Source organism: Tursiops truncatus, chromosome 15 (genome assembly GCF_011762595.2).
Source record: "Tursiops truncatus isolate mTurTru1 chromosome 15, mTurTru1.mat.Y, whole genome shotgun sequence".
NCBI classification, from domain to species: Eukaryota; Metazoa; Chordata; class Mammalia; order Artiodactyla; family Delphinidae; genus Tursiops; species Tursiops truncatus.
This window is the reverse complement of record NC_047048.1, coordinates 10,171,832-10,184,593: the sequence shown is the minus strand read 5'-3', so window position 1 is coordinate 10,184,593 and position 12,762 is coordinate 10,171,832. Positions and strand designations below refer to the sequence as shown.

At 42.3% G+C, this 12,762-nt stretch overlaps 1 protein-coding gene across 3 annotated transcripts in view; it reads left to right on the top strand.

The window, feature by feature from the left end:
• The first annotated feature begins 9,043 nt into the window (after positions 1-9,043).
• Positions 9,044-12,762, top strand: part of LOC101321123 (general transcription factor II-I repeat domain-containing protein 2) — a 53,810-nt gene continuing 50,091 nt past the window's right edge. For all 3 annotated transcript variants that reach the window (XM_073792023.1, XM_019922020.3, XM_019922019.3), the window contains exon 1: positions 9,044-9,408. The gene's annotated coding sequence lies outside the window, so the exon portion shown is untranslated. The remainder of the gene's footprint in view (positions 9,409-12,762) is intronic.

The window sequence follows — 12,762 nt, the reverse complement described above, 5'->3', positions numbered from 1 at the left end:
GAGGGGAGGGTGGTTAGAGCTGAGTGAGGCGGTGGACAGAGGTAGGAGACGAGGTTGGAAGGATGGAGGAAGAAGGGCAGCAGTCACCTTTGGCCTTTGGGCCATGGTAAAGTTTGGGGCTTTTACCTGAATTTGTGACTCTATAGATATGTATGGGAGCAGGTGCATCCAGGGTCCTCAGTCACCCCGCTCGTCCTTAGTCTGACATCTCTGACATGGGAGGATGAGCAGATCCACGCAAGCTTTGATTCTCTTCAAGCTTCTTGGCCCATGTGCATGCCAGGCATTTTAAATTTTCTACCAAAAACTCCACAGATGCCTCAGACACAGAAAGGAGCTCGCAGGGCCCATACACACATGCAATGTGGAAAAGAGAGGGAATTAACATCCTAGACGCAAACTGCAACCAATGGGCTTAGGAGCCAAGGGATAAATGCCACCACTGAGGTGCATTCGGGGAGGCCTTCTGTGCACTGCTCAGGATCCTGGCAGAATGAGGACCCCGCTGACCACAGCGGCAGCCTCAATGGTGACCCTTACGTCTGCTTTTCCTGTGTGACTCTTGCCACCCCCTCTCTCCTTCCCTACGACCGCCTCCCAAGTAAGCCACCAGGGAGCAAGTCTTTATGTAAGGCTGTTTGGGGAAGGACACAAGCTAAAACAATTGGCACCTGAAGTAGGGCGGTGATAACCCCTGGCTTGCTGTAGCATCATGATTACTAAGGCTCTTTTTACTTCAGGTGGAGGGATAAGGTGCAGGTAGACTCAGAGCATTTGGTTAAGCTGTATCTCTATGATACGAATAGTATGGGGGTAATAGTAAGTTTGTGGAGTTAGCTGGCTTGGTTAACTGTGTAGGAAGCCTTGAAGAAAGAATGACAGGTTTAGATCAGCCAGCTATTCACTTGGGGCATGCTGAGAAAACCAACAGGCCTCCATGATGCTGTTTAAAAAGACTTTCATGTGCTGCAGGCAAAAAGGAGCCAGGGGCCTGGGATTTCAGGGTGACAGAGCTGCAGAGGAGGCCAGATGTACAGCCTTAGCAGGTCTCCTAGGCTGAAGTCAAACCCCGATAGCACAGGGGTGGGAACTTGAGATTGGGATGGGGCACCGGGACCGTGCACCTGAGAATATTACAACACAGACGCCGCCCCCACTCTAATTTCCAGTCCAGCAGAAACGGCCCCCTCTCCTTGATATAGGGGAGCAGCCTCCCCTGGCCTAGATACCATGCTAAGACTCCAGCTGAGTAGACGCCTCACGAGATGACGCTTATCCTCCTCAAGGTGCGACCCACTTCACCTCATTGCTGCCAGACTGGTATTCAGTCAGGTCTCAGCAGAACCTGAGTGAGGAAGAGCAGTCCCTATTGTAAGAGGAAACAGCTTACTCACTGACAGAATCGCAGCACTGGGCTCAGCAGGACTAGGGAATATGTGTGGGTGCATGTGTACCTTTAGGGTGTTGGACCAGAAGCACAGAATAAAAGAATGGATGGAGAGAGTTTGTTGACACAGGGCCAGCTCCTTCAGGATTTAACATCCTGGCAAGGAGCCAATTCTAATGCTGCTGGGATGGCTCTGTGAAGCTTACATATAACAACAGTATCAATAAATGAGGTGGAGATGCTGGAACTCCCTGGAAGAGAAAAGAGTCAAAAGGCTCGGGGAGGTGGGAATGTTAAAGCAGATTAATCCACCCTGCAAGGGTCCAGAGGACTCTTAAGACCGTCACTAAGGCAATAAGAGATGTCCCGGTGAGGAAGCTCTAGCATCTTTGAGAAGCTCGGAGTGCCTAGGCTAGGGTGACAGTAGCAGATGGTGCTCTAAAACTAGACTCCCAAAGACAATGGTAGGTTCCAGAGCAGCAGAGCCAGGTGGCTGGACTTTGCCATCAGAAGCAAGGTGGATGGACTTGGTAGAACAAGAGGCAAGGGCGGAATGGCAACTGTAGTGTCTGGCACCGGTAATCTGCGGTGTGGCTATCTGACCACGGTATTCCAAGGGATAAGATGGAAGCACAGACAGCTAAGGTGCTTTCTTGCCTTGTATAACTGGAAAAAAATCTGGTGAGCAGAAGGCTGACATTGGTTAGTACAATGAAAATCAATCTCTCACCCGGTTTTAGGACCTAACCCAGTTCTCAGACCACAGTCCAGCAATTATAGAGGAGGCTGGGTCCACTTGAGGAAGGACCCTGCAGAGCCACTGCAGTAGCATCAATAAATATTCTCTTTATCATTTCCCAAAGGCACCTGTGGTTACTTACCAGAGTTACCATCCACTGGAGAAACGAGAATCAGATCTCCCAAGAGCTGGATAGAGGGTCTGAGCTGACACTGACACCACAGGACGTGAAACACCAACAAGGCCCCAGTTAGAGTGAGGGCACCTGGAGCCAGGTACAAGTATGTCCCACAGGGGGTCAAATGTGTCCACACACCCACCCTGTGGCTATTTCCCTGGTTCCCAGTTACACAGTTGGGACAGACATTCTTAGCAGCTCACATTGGTTCCCTCACCCTGTCTTGACCCAGGAAGTATTAAAGGAGAAGACATACTGCATCCCAGGTGGAATTGCAGACTTGAGCACCAACTTCTAAGAGGTGAAGGACTCAGAAGTGGTGGTTCCCATCACGTCTCCATTTAGTTCACATGTTTGACTCCTGCAAACACCAGATGGGTTATGGAAGACAGCTGAAAACTACTATAAACTTAGCTAAGTGCTTAGTCCAGTCATAGCTGCTGAGTCACGGGTAGTATTTTACTGGAACAGATCAATATGGTTTCTGAACTTCCCAGGGGATACTGATCTGGTGAATGGGTTGTTTTCAATCCCAGTGGTAAAGGGGATCAAAGGCAGTTTGCCTCTATATGGAAAGGACAATACTACTCATTGACGCTCCCTGCTCTCACTCCTGATACCTCCAGAATTAAGGTTCTGTGTACAAGACTTTGTCTCCAGCTCTGCTTTTACTGATAAAGCTGAGACATATACCGATGAAGGAGAATCATGTAATTATTATTGTATGAGGGTTCTCCAGAGAAATAGAACCAATAGGAAAATAGGAAACTCCTTATCTGCCATCTGCAAGCTGGAGACTCAGAAAAGCTGCTGCTGTAGTTCCGGTCAGAGCCCAAAGGCCTGAGAACCAGAGCAACAGTGGCGTTAAATCCCAGTTCGAGGGCAGGGCAAGATGGATGTCCTGGGTCAAACAGGCAGAAAGAGAAAGAGAACATTCAATCTTCCTCTACCTTTTTGTCCTATTGGGGCCCTCCATGGGCTGGATGAAGCCCACGGACATTGGAGAGGGCCATCTTCTGTACTCAGGCCACCAATACAAATGCTCATCTCTTTTAGAAACATCATCACAGGCACACTCAGAAATGATGTTTAACCACATCTGATTATTAATATAGTTATAATATACATGTATGAAATGCATATAAATTTTCAACTGTTCTTTCATAAGCAGGACTGTCCTGTTATCTAGTGTATGGCCTCTCCGATTTTTTGGTTTTAAATATCTGTTCTTTTACAAAACTGGTAATGCTGGTATTTAGTAGGCTTTTTAAAAATCTTTACTTGCCAGAATTAAAAAGTTGATAACCCTATATGGGTTTCTTGAATTTCTAGAACATTTTTCTTTTAAGGGATATCTGAAAGCACTATTGGTTTGAGATTTAGGAACAAAAGGGCACAGTAAGAAACTCTGCAAATGTGAACCATAGCCACTGGGTGGCGATGCTCGCCCATCAATTTTGTGGCTCACACTAATAGAGAAACAGGATAAAACAGCCTAAAAGCCAGGTTTGGCGAAAGGAGACCTGGATTTACAGTCACTACTGGGCTTTTATATTTTACTATCAAAGCCTGGTTGATTTTATATACTGGCTGTATGCTGGCAAGTACTTACATTTTTGTCCAAATTGCTATTCAGAAAGATGGTTCTACAGCAAAATACCAGCTACCCCAAAGTATTAAAATGTCTGTGAACTGTTAGCCAAACTAAATCTTCCCCCAACCCATAAGGACATTTTCCTGTAGACGTTCTAATTTCTTTGTTACTTGGGGTAGCTGATATGATAGTCCCTAGTTTAGGAAAGAGTGAACTTAATTATTAGTCTTATATATTTTAATTTTTATTATTAATGTTTAATTATACAATTAATCTATGACTTTTACCTTTGTAGAAAAATTAATAAATAAAACACTATACATGGCTACAAGTAAAGGCTCCTTTAACCACAGCACCACATATACCTGGTGCCATGGAAAACCATTATTTTATTTTTGTTAGTTGTGTTTTTAAAAATTGGGATAATATGTATTTCATTCTGCAACTTCATCTTTTCACTCAAAAGTATATTGGAGATACTTTTTTTAAAAAATAAATTTATTTTGTTTATTTATTTTTGGTTGCATTGGGTCTTTGTTGCTGTGCGCGGGCTTTTCTCTAGTTGCAGTGAGTGGGGGGGGGCGCTACTCTTCACTGCAGTGCGCAGGCTTCTCACTGCGATGGCTTCTCTTGTAGTGGAGCATGGGCTCTAGGCGCGCAGGCTTCAGTAGTTGTGGCTCGCGGGCTCTAGAGCACAGGCTCAGTAGTTGTGGCGCACAGGCTTAGTTGCTCCGTGGCATGTGGGATCTTCCCGGACCAGGGCTCAAACCCATGTCCCCTGCATTGGCAGGCGGATTCTTAACCACTGCGCCACCAGGGAAGCCCTGGAGATACTTTTACAACAGTTTGTTTGGACTTACCCCATTCTTTTCCACTCTTGGATATTACTGTGAATAAACTACATCTTGTTTAACCATTCTCCTTTTTTCATGGACATTTGAGTTGTTTCTATTTTTTTCTATTACAGTGAATATTCTTGTACATGTTCCTTTTGCACTTAATTAAGGGTATAACCTGGGTAGATACTGATAACTGGAACTGCTGGGTCACAGAAAATGCTCATTTAAAAAATTTAATAGATGTTTTTAATTTGTTCTCTAAAAGTTGTGCTACCATAGTATATGGGTGGATTCATTTTTCCATATACCAAACACCTGATACAAACTTTTAAAATGTTTGTCAATCTAATACCTAAAGCATATCTCATTACTGATTCACTTTGTATTCTGTAATCTCTAGGAAGGTTGAACATCTATGGTTACTAGCATTTCATGTGTCTTTTACTGAGAATTGTTTGTTTATTCATATTCTTGGCCACATTTCTATTGGGTTGTTTGTCTTATTAATTTATAGAAGTAATCGATATATTATGCATAGAAACCCTTATGTGTTGAAATATTTTATCCTTTTTTCTTAATTTATGGTGTCTTCTGTCCTACACAATTTTATTTTCTTGTAGTCAGTTTTACTAACTTTATTGTTTAGAGCTTCTGCTTTCTGTGTCTAGTTTAGGAAAACTACTACCCAAGATAATAAGGATATTCTGTAATATCTGTATAACACTTAATCTAATTTTTTACTTTTTCTATGTAGATTTGGAGTTGATTTTTGAGTGGTATGAGACAATATTGTATATTTCTTGATATTTTTTCAAACAGATATCTGATTGTCCCCAAATTATTGGCTATTAACAGACTTTATCTGAAGATTTGAAATGCCATTTATAACATATGATAAATTTCCACATACATGGATCAATTTCTGAATTCAATTTTTGTTTCTACTGATTTATTCTCAAACTAATATGACAAGATTTCACCTGCTACAGCTTTATAATATGCTTTGATTTTTATTCAAATGTCTCTTCTTTGTTCTTTTACAAAATTGCCTTTGCTATTCATAACATTTACTTTCAAATAAATTTTAAAATCATCTTGCCAAGTTGCATTAAAAAATCCCACTGGGATTTTTTTTATTGGAATTGCATTAAATTCATGAGCTAATTGAGAGAAACTAACTAGGAGAAATGACATTTTACAATCTTGAGTCTTCCCGTGGCACGTAAATGTGGTATACTCTAATATTACCATTGGTTTCAGCCATCTGCTTGATGAATTCAGCTCGCTGCTTCCAGGTAAATTCTTCTTTCAGTTTTCTGAGAAAAGGGATCTTCCAACTTTCTAGGGCAGTAGTCTCCAAATTATTTTGATTATGTATCTCTATGGGTAAAATTTGTGAGCATGAAAAAATATATATAAATCATTTGCACATATTATTATACTAATATGTACTTTATGAAATATACAAAGAAATTATTTAAATAATGAGATAAAGATTAAATAAACAATAATTTTTAAACAAACATCTTATTGTGTTTTTTAAACTCTTTGCTCTCATTAAAAATAGTAGTGGTAGGAAAATACCAGTAGGTAAGATGATTTTTGCAAAAACAATGTGACTACGTATGTTTAATTTAAAATAATTTTAAATTGTTTTTCATGAAACAGGAATGTGAGGGCTGGCTTTTTAAGCAATATGGGGGTATAATTTATGTAAAATAAATTGCATTCATCCAAACTATAGTTTGAAAATTTTTGAAAAACGTATTCAGCTGTGTGAGCACCACCACAATTGAGATACAGCATAATTCCTTCCCCACCAAAATCATCCTCATGTCCTTTGCAGTCCACCCCTTTCTCCACCCCGGTACTAGGAAATTGACATGGTTTTTGCCACTATAAAATAGTTTGTCCTTTCTAGAATTATATATATGAACAATAATAAAATATGGGCTCTGATGTGTGTCTTCATTGACTAAGCATGATGAATTTGGAGATTCCACGTACCCGTAATTCGTTCCTTTTTTACTGCTGAGTACCATTCCATTATATGGACGTACCACAATTTGTTTATTGATTCACCTGTTGATTGACATTTGGCCTTTTCCCTGCATTCAGATATTATGAATACAACTGTTAAGAACATTTGTGTACAAGTCTTTGTGTTCACATATATTCCTTTTATCTTGAAAAAACAGTTCATTGAGAATGTTTACATCTGTGTTCATGAGGGATATTGGCCTGTGCCTTTCTCTTCTTGTGATGTCTTTGTGTGGTTTTGGTATCATGGCAATGCTGTCCCCATAGAATGAGTTAGAATGTATCTCCTTCTCTTCAAGTTTTGGGAAGAGTTTGCGTAAATTTATTTTTACCTTAAATGTTCAGTAGAAATTACCAGTGAGGCCATCTGGGCCTGAAATTTTCTTTATGGGAAGATTTTTAACTAAATTTCCAATTCTTTTATAGATATAGGGCTATTCAAATTATCTATTTCCCTTGAGGAAGCTTTGGTAATTTGTGTCTTTCAAAGAATTTGTCCATTTCTCTTAAATTGGCAAATTTAGTGCCAAAAACCTGCTCATAATTTTCCCTCATTATGTATTTTGCTCGTTTATTTTTGAGTCATTTCAGGCAACAGGAAAATCCAATCCTTGTTACTTTACCTTGGCCAGAAGCCTAAGTCTGGACATTTACACTTAACTCTGAGGTGGAGAGTTACTGGACAACTTTTGTTGTTGTTGTTGTTACGCGGGCCTCTCACTGTTGTGGCCTCTCCCGTTGCGGAGCACAGGTTCCGGACGCGCAGGCTCAGCGGCCATGGCTCACGGGCCAAGCTGCTCCGCAGCATGTGGGATCTTCCCGGACCGGGGCACGAACCCGTGTCCCCTGCATCGGCAGGCGGACTCTCAACTACTGCGCCACCAGGGAAACCCCATATAGAAGATTTTAAAGCAGATTAGAAAATTGTTTCCAAGTTAAGTTTTCAAGTATGACAGTTTTGTACTCCCATTGTTTTGGGCAACAAAATTCAATCAATCCTTATTATTCACTAACTCCATACTTGTGAATTCACCTACAATTTATAGGTAAATTTAAAAGCAATACTCACCCTGCTTTCCCTGCTTATTAGCAGACACAGTACAGTGGCAAAAAAAGTTGTTTTGCCTGCCGTGCACGTTCCCAGCTGAGGTAGAACAAGGTGACACCAGCTCTCCCACTGTAAACAAGTGTCCTTTTCCTGGTCTATTTAATGCTACACTTTCCACATTTTGTGGGTTTTCTTTTTTTTCTTTTTTTTTTTTTTTTTGATGATTTTGCTGTTTAAAATGGTCCTCAAACATAGCATTGTCTAGTATTCCCAAGCACAAGGGAGCGATGTGCCTTACGTAGAAAATACTTGTGTTAGCTAAGCTTCCTTCACACAAGAGTTATAGAGCTGTTGGCCATGAGTTCAACTAATGAATCAACAATATACATTAAATAAGGTGTCTTTAAACAGACACACACATAAAACAAGGTTATGTATTGATAGTTTTACCAAAATGTGAAGAGGCTGGCAGAAACCTAATCCTGTATTTCTCCTAGGAGCAGTATTCAGTTTTGCTCAGTGTTTGCTAAGAATTTATAGACCATAACTCTTCCGAACAGAAAGAATCAACTATAACATAATGGAAATATTTTCAAACATCTCCTTTAAAAATGATGTCAAAAAAAGCAGGTACCATCTCAACTAACTGCTGGATGGTTATCTTTACCTTGAAATAACATCTTTTTTAGCAGCTTCTGCTAGGAAGCATATCTTTGTGAGCCACTTACAGAAAAAAATGTCAGCGAATCGTGACACTTGTCTTTTTGCAAAAGAAAATGTGTATTAGAACAAGAATGAGAACGCTGCCTTCAACTGCGTCTGAATATTCCTTTAAAACGAGAAACAAGGCAGCTATGTTAAATCGGAGCAATGGGTAAAAGGTTTCTATTCTCCTTTTGGCATATATAAAATATGTAACTTTGCTTAAACAACACTATAGTAACATTCGACTACTTGCCGGAGTGCCATCACCATCTGATGGACAGCTCATGGTTGGGTTGGTTATGTCACTGACCCCCATCAAAAGGTGAGGACACGTTGTTACAGTATTATAACAACTCGTTGGCTTTAAGGCAGATTCACCGGTCACTGGAGTTGTGACCTCACCGCTTTAAACGTACAAACTGCAATCATACGAAACTATCAAATTAAATAACAGCAAGAAAGTAGTCCACGTTCGGGGGCGGTGTCAGGGGCGCGACCAGACACATGCAGCCACTCATCTAAGACTGAAGATGGACGAGCACTTCTGGCCTTGAACAGAGCGAGACTAAGGGACTTCCAAACAAGCTCACTGTGAAGCTGAACTATTCCACGGCACCGGAAACGGCAACTCCCACTTGGGGCGCTGCGGACACACGAGTCTAGGCTGCCTTCCAGGAAGCCAAAAAAAAAAAAAAAAAAAGGAAAAGAAAGAGAAAAAGAAGGGATAGTGGAGAGCAGGGCTTCGGCCGCCGCCCACACGCCGCGCCCTCGCCTCTTCGCGGTTGCGGCCGCCGCCCTCGGCCCCCGGGCCACTCCCAGGTGGCTCAGCCCTCGGACCCCGCGGCCGGCCGGGCGCTGCCCGCCGGCGGGGACCTCAGGTGCGTACCCCGCCCCCGCCGCAGCCGCCATTAAGAGCGGGTGCTTTGCTTGGAACTTTCTCGTCCCGCGGGCCTGACGGAGGGGAGGCCTGGGGAGACCGCCCGCCCAGGCGCGCGGGCTACAAGCAGCCCCTTCGCAGCCAGCCCGACCGGCCCCCGAACCGGCGCCCCGCGAGCAAGGCCCGAGGAGTGGGGGTGGGGCGGGGAAGCCCTGGCGCGGGGGCAACGGTAGCACGCACGGAACGCGCATGCCTCTTCCTTCTGATTGGCTGAGCGGAGGCGGTGGGGGTGGGTGCTGCAGACTCTGGGCTCTCTAAGGCCCGATGTACGTGAGGTCACGCTCCAGCTGGCGTACGTGGGGATACCGCGCTGCGTGCGGACGCGCTTGATTGGTTAGTGGGGGGGCGGGTCAGACGCTGTTGCCTGGTAACTGCGCCCGGCTCCACGGCGGTGTCCCGACACCGCCCCTCACGTCGCTCACGTTGCCGAGTGGCGCGCGGTGTGGGGTTTGTCGTGGGTGTGGTCACTGGGGCGGCCACCAGTGGCCGGTTTGTTGGCAGAAAACCAACCTAGAGGTCAGAAGGCGGCTCTGGTCCTAGACTACAGTCCCTCACGATTATGATTTAGAGATAAAGGAGAAAAAAGGTTTGTAGGGCTATATTCCCCGTGCTTCGAACCCAAGCTTTGCTGTTTAATAACAGCTTTATTGACATAACGCCATGAAATTCACCTTTAAAAGTGTATAATTCAGTGGTTTTTGTTTATTCACAGAGCTGTGCAACCATCACCAGTAATTCTAGAACGTTTTCATCACCCCCAAAGAAACCCATATCGATTAGGCAGTCATTCCCCTTTCCCATCCCCACCCTGGACACCGCCAATGTGCTTTGCATCCCTGTGTGTCTGCCTATTCCAGGTATTTCCTAAGGATAGAATCATCAAAGGGAGTGTTTTGGGTCTGGCTTCTTTCATTCCTTCTTATGGCTGAATAATAATTCATTGTATGGATATACCACATTTTCATCTTCCATCAGTTGACGAATGTTTTTGGATTATTTCCACTTTGGGGCCATTATGAATACTGCTGTTGAACATCAGTGTTCAAGTTTTTGTGTGGACATTTGTTTTCAACTCTTGGGTACATACCAAGGAATGGAATGGCTGAGCCAAAAATGCCGCCGTTTAGTTTCCTGCTGGTAATTTGAAGTAAGCAGATGTCTAAATACAGGATTGGAAATTGGCAAATTGGATATTGCTCATAGCTGCAGTCGAAGAGTTGAGCAGCCTTGTCTCTTCTTTTCTTCCACCTGGAGAGGAAGGCTTGATCTGTGTGACCAGCCACCTTGCCTTCAGTGGACACAGGGCTTGGCGCCAGGCTACTGCAGGTGATAATGCATTTGGAGCGGGTCAACTTTCTTTCTGCCTTCCTGTTGTTTAGTGCCCCACAGCTCTGGGTCTTTGCCCACACCTGCTGCCTGGAAGATCTCTTCGCAAGCAGAACTTGCTAACATGCTTTCAGTCTCATCCCCCAGGTTGTTGACTCAGAACCATTTCGGGGGGTTCTGGCTTTCATTTTGCCTTCATTACCTGCTATTCTGTATCTATGCAGGTTTGTCTAACTCGAGACCGCAGGACGTGGATTTTATTCACATAAAAATCACTTTGTTTCCCCCTTGTCTTTCCTGCCAGCAGTGTATATTTTCATATAGCACGTGCTCATTACATTTTTTTAAATTTTAAACATTTGTTTGGCTAAGCTAAAGTTCTTGATTATTTGTTAAGCTTTTTTTTTTTTTTTTCATTTAATTTGGCCGCACTGCACGGCTTGTGGAATCTTAGTTCCCCGACCAGGGACTGAACCCGTGGAGTCCTAACCACTGGACCCCCAGGGAATTCCCAAGCATTTAATTTTGACTTTTTTTTTTCATTTTTTGACATTGAAAATACATATTATGTCTAGTTCTTTTCCATACTCCTTGGTCATTCCAGAAGAGTCCTTGGTTGTCTTGAATTTGTTATTATTCTTTTTTTAGGATATTTTTTCCCAGCTTGAGATGTAATTGACATATAACACTGTATAGTTTTAGGAGTACAGCATAGTGATTTGACATATGTATGTATTGTGAAATGACTACCACAATAAGTTTAGTCAACATCCATCACATCACATAATTACAATTTTTTTTTCTTGTGGTAAGATCTACTCTCTAAGCAACTTTCAAATATACAGTACAGTATTGTTAACTATAGTCACCATGCCCCAGGACTAGTTTATTTTATAACTGGGGGTTTGTACCTCTTGACCACTTCAATACATTTCTGTTGAATGTTGAATAGGTACACCTGCATTTGTAGTTTCCACTTACTGTAGGCCTGGGCTGAGTCAGGGAGAAGGTGGCACCTTGGGAACTTGCTAATTAAAATCAAGGCCTCAGGGACCTGAAAAACTAACCTTTGAAAAGGTAAATTTAGAAACAGTTTAAAAAATAAAGCAGGTGTCTATTTCAAGATTTCAGAGGTTTGATAAATGGAGTGGATGACATTCCAAAATTTAAGTGGTGGAAATGAATTCTAGAACAGGGATGGGCAAATTTTTTTTGTAAAGGGTCAGATAATAAATATTTCCAGCTCTGAGGACATGTGGTCTCTGTCACATGCAACCCTGCCTTTGCAGGAAAGCAGTCAATGGACAAGATGCAAGCCAGTGAGTGTGGCTTATGTTCCAATAAAACTTTATTTATAAAAATAGGTGGTAGTCTGGTTTTGATGTTTGCTTTTCATTAGTAAAATATAACATTGAAAAGGAGAGAAAGTCCTCAAAGTTAATTGGGAAAACTGTGAGATTTGAGAGTTGTTTCAGTTTACATCTCCAGTTTTAAAAAAGCAAAAAGTTAAGCACTATATAAAATCTGTGATCTAAATGAACAAAGTTGGTGCTTTAGATTTCAGTAGAGAAGTTAATCACCATATAGGCTTTGGGGGGTTGAACTCTGGTACAAGCTCTCATTGTCAAGGATTTTTAACTATTAGAATGCAATGATTTTGTTTCTCAGGGAAATGTCCTCAAGGTGGGAAACCACGTGATTAGCTTATAACCATGGTTCATTAGTTTGGATGTGGTATTGACACATGGTGTGTTCTAAATCATAAAATGTAAAAGACAAAGTTCCTGCCTCCATTTGCTGTTAAGTAAAGGGTGCAAACAAAGCAATAATTATGAAACATACGTTTTTAAAATTATTGCTGGTAGCACAGTTGACACCAACCGATAATAGCTTTTTTGAGTTCCACCTAGTTTCATTCTGCCTGTTATTTTATTCTCTGTTAAAGTTTTGGCATCACAGTCCTCTCAGA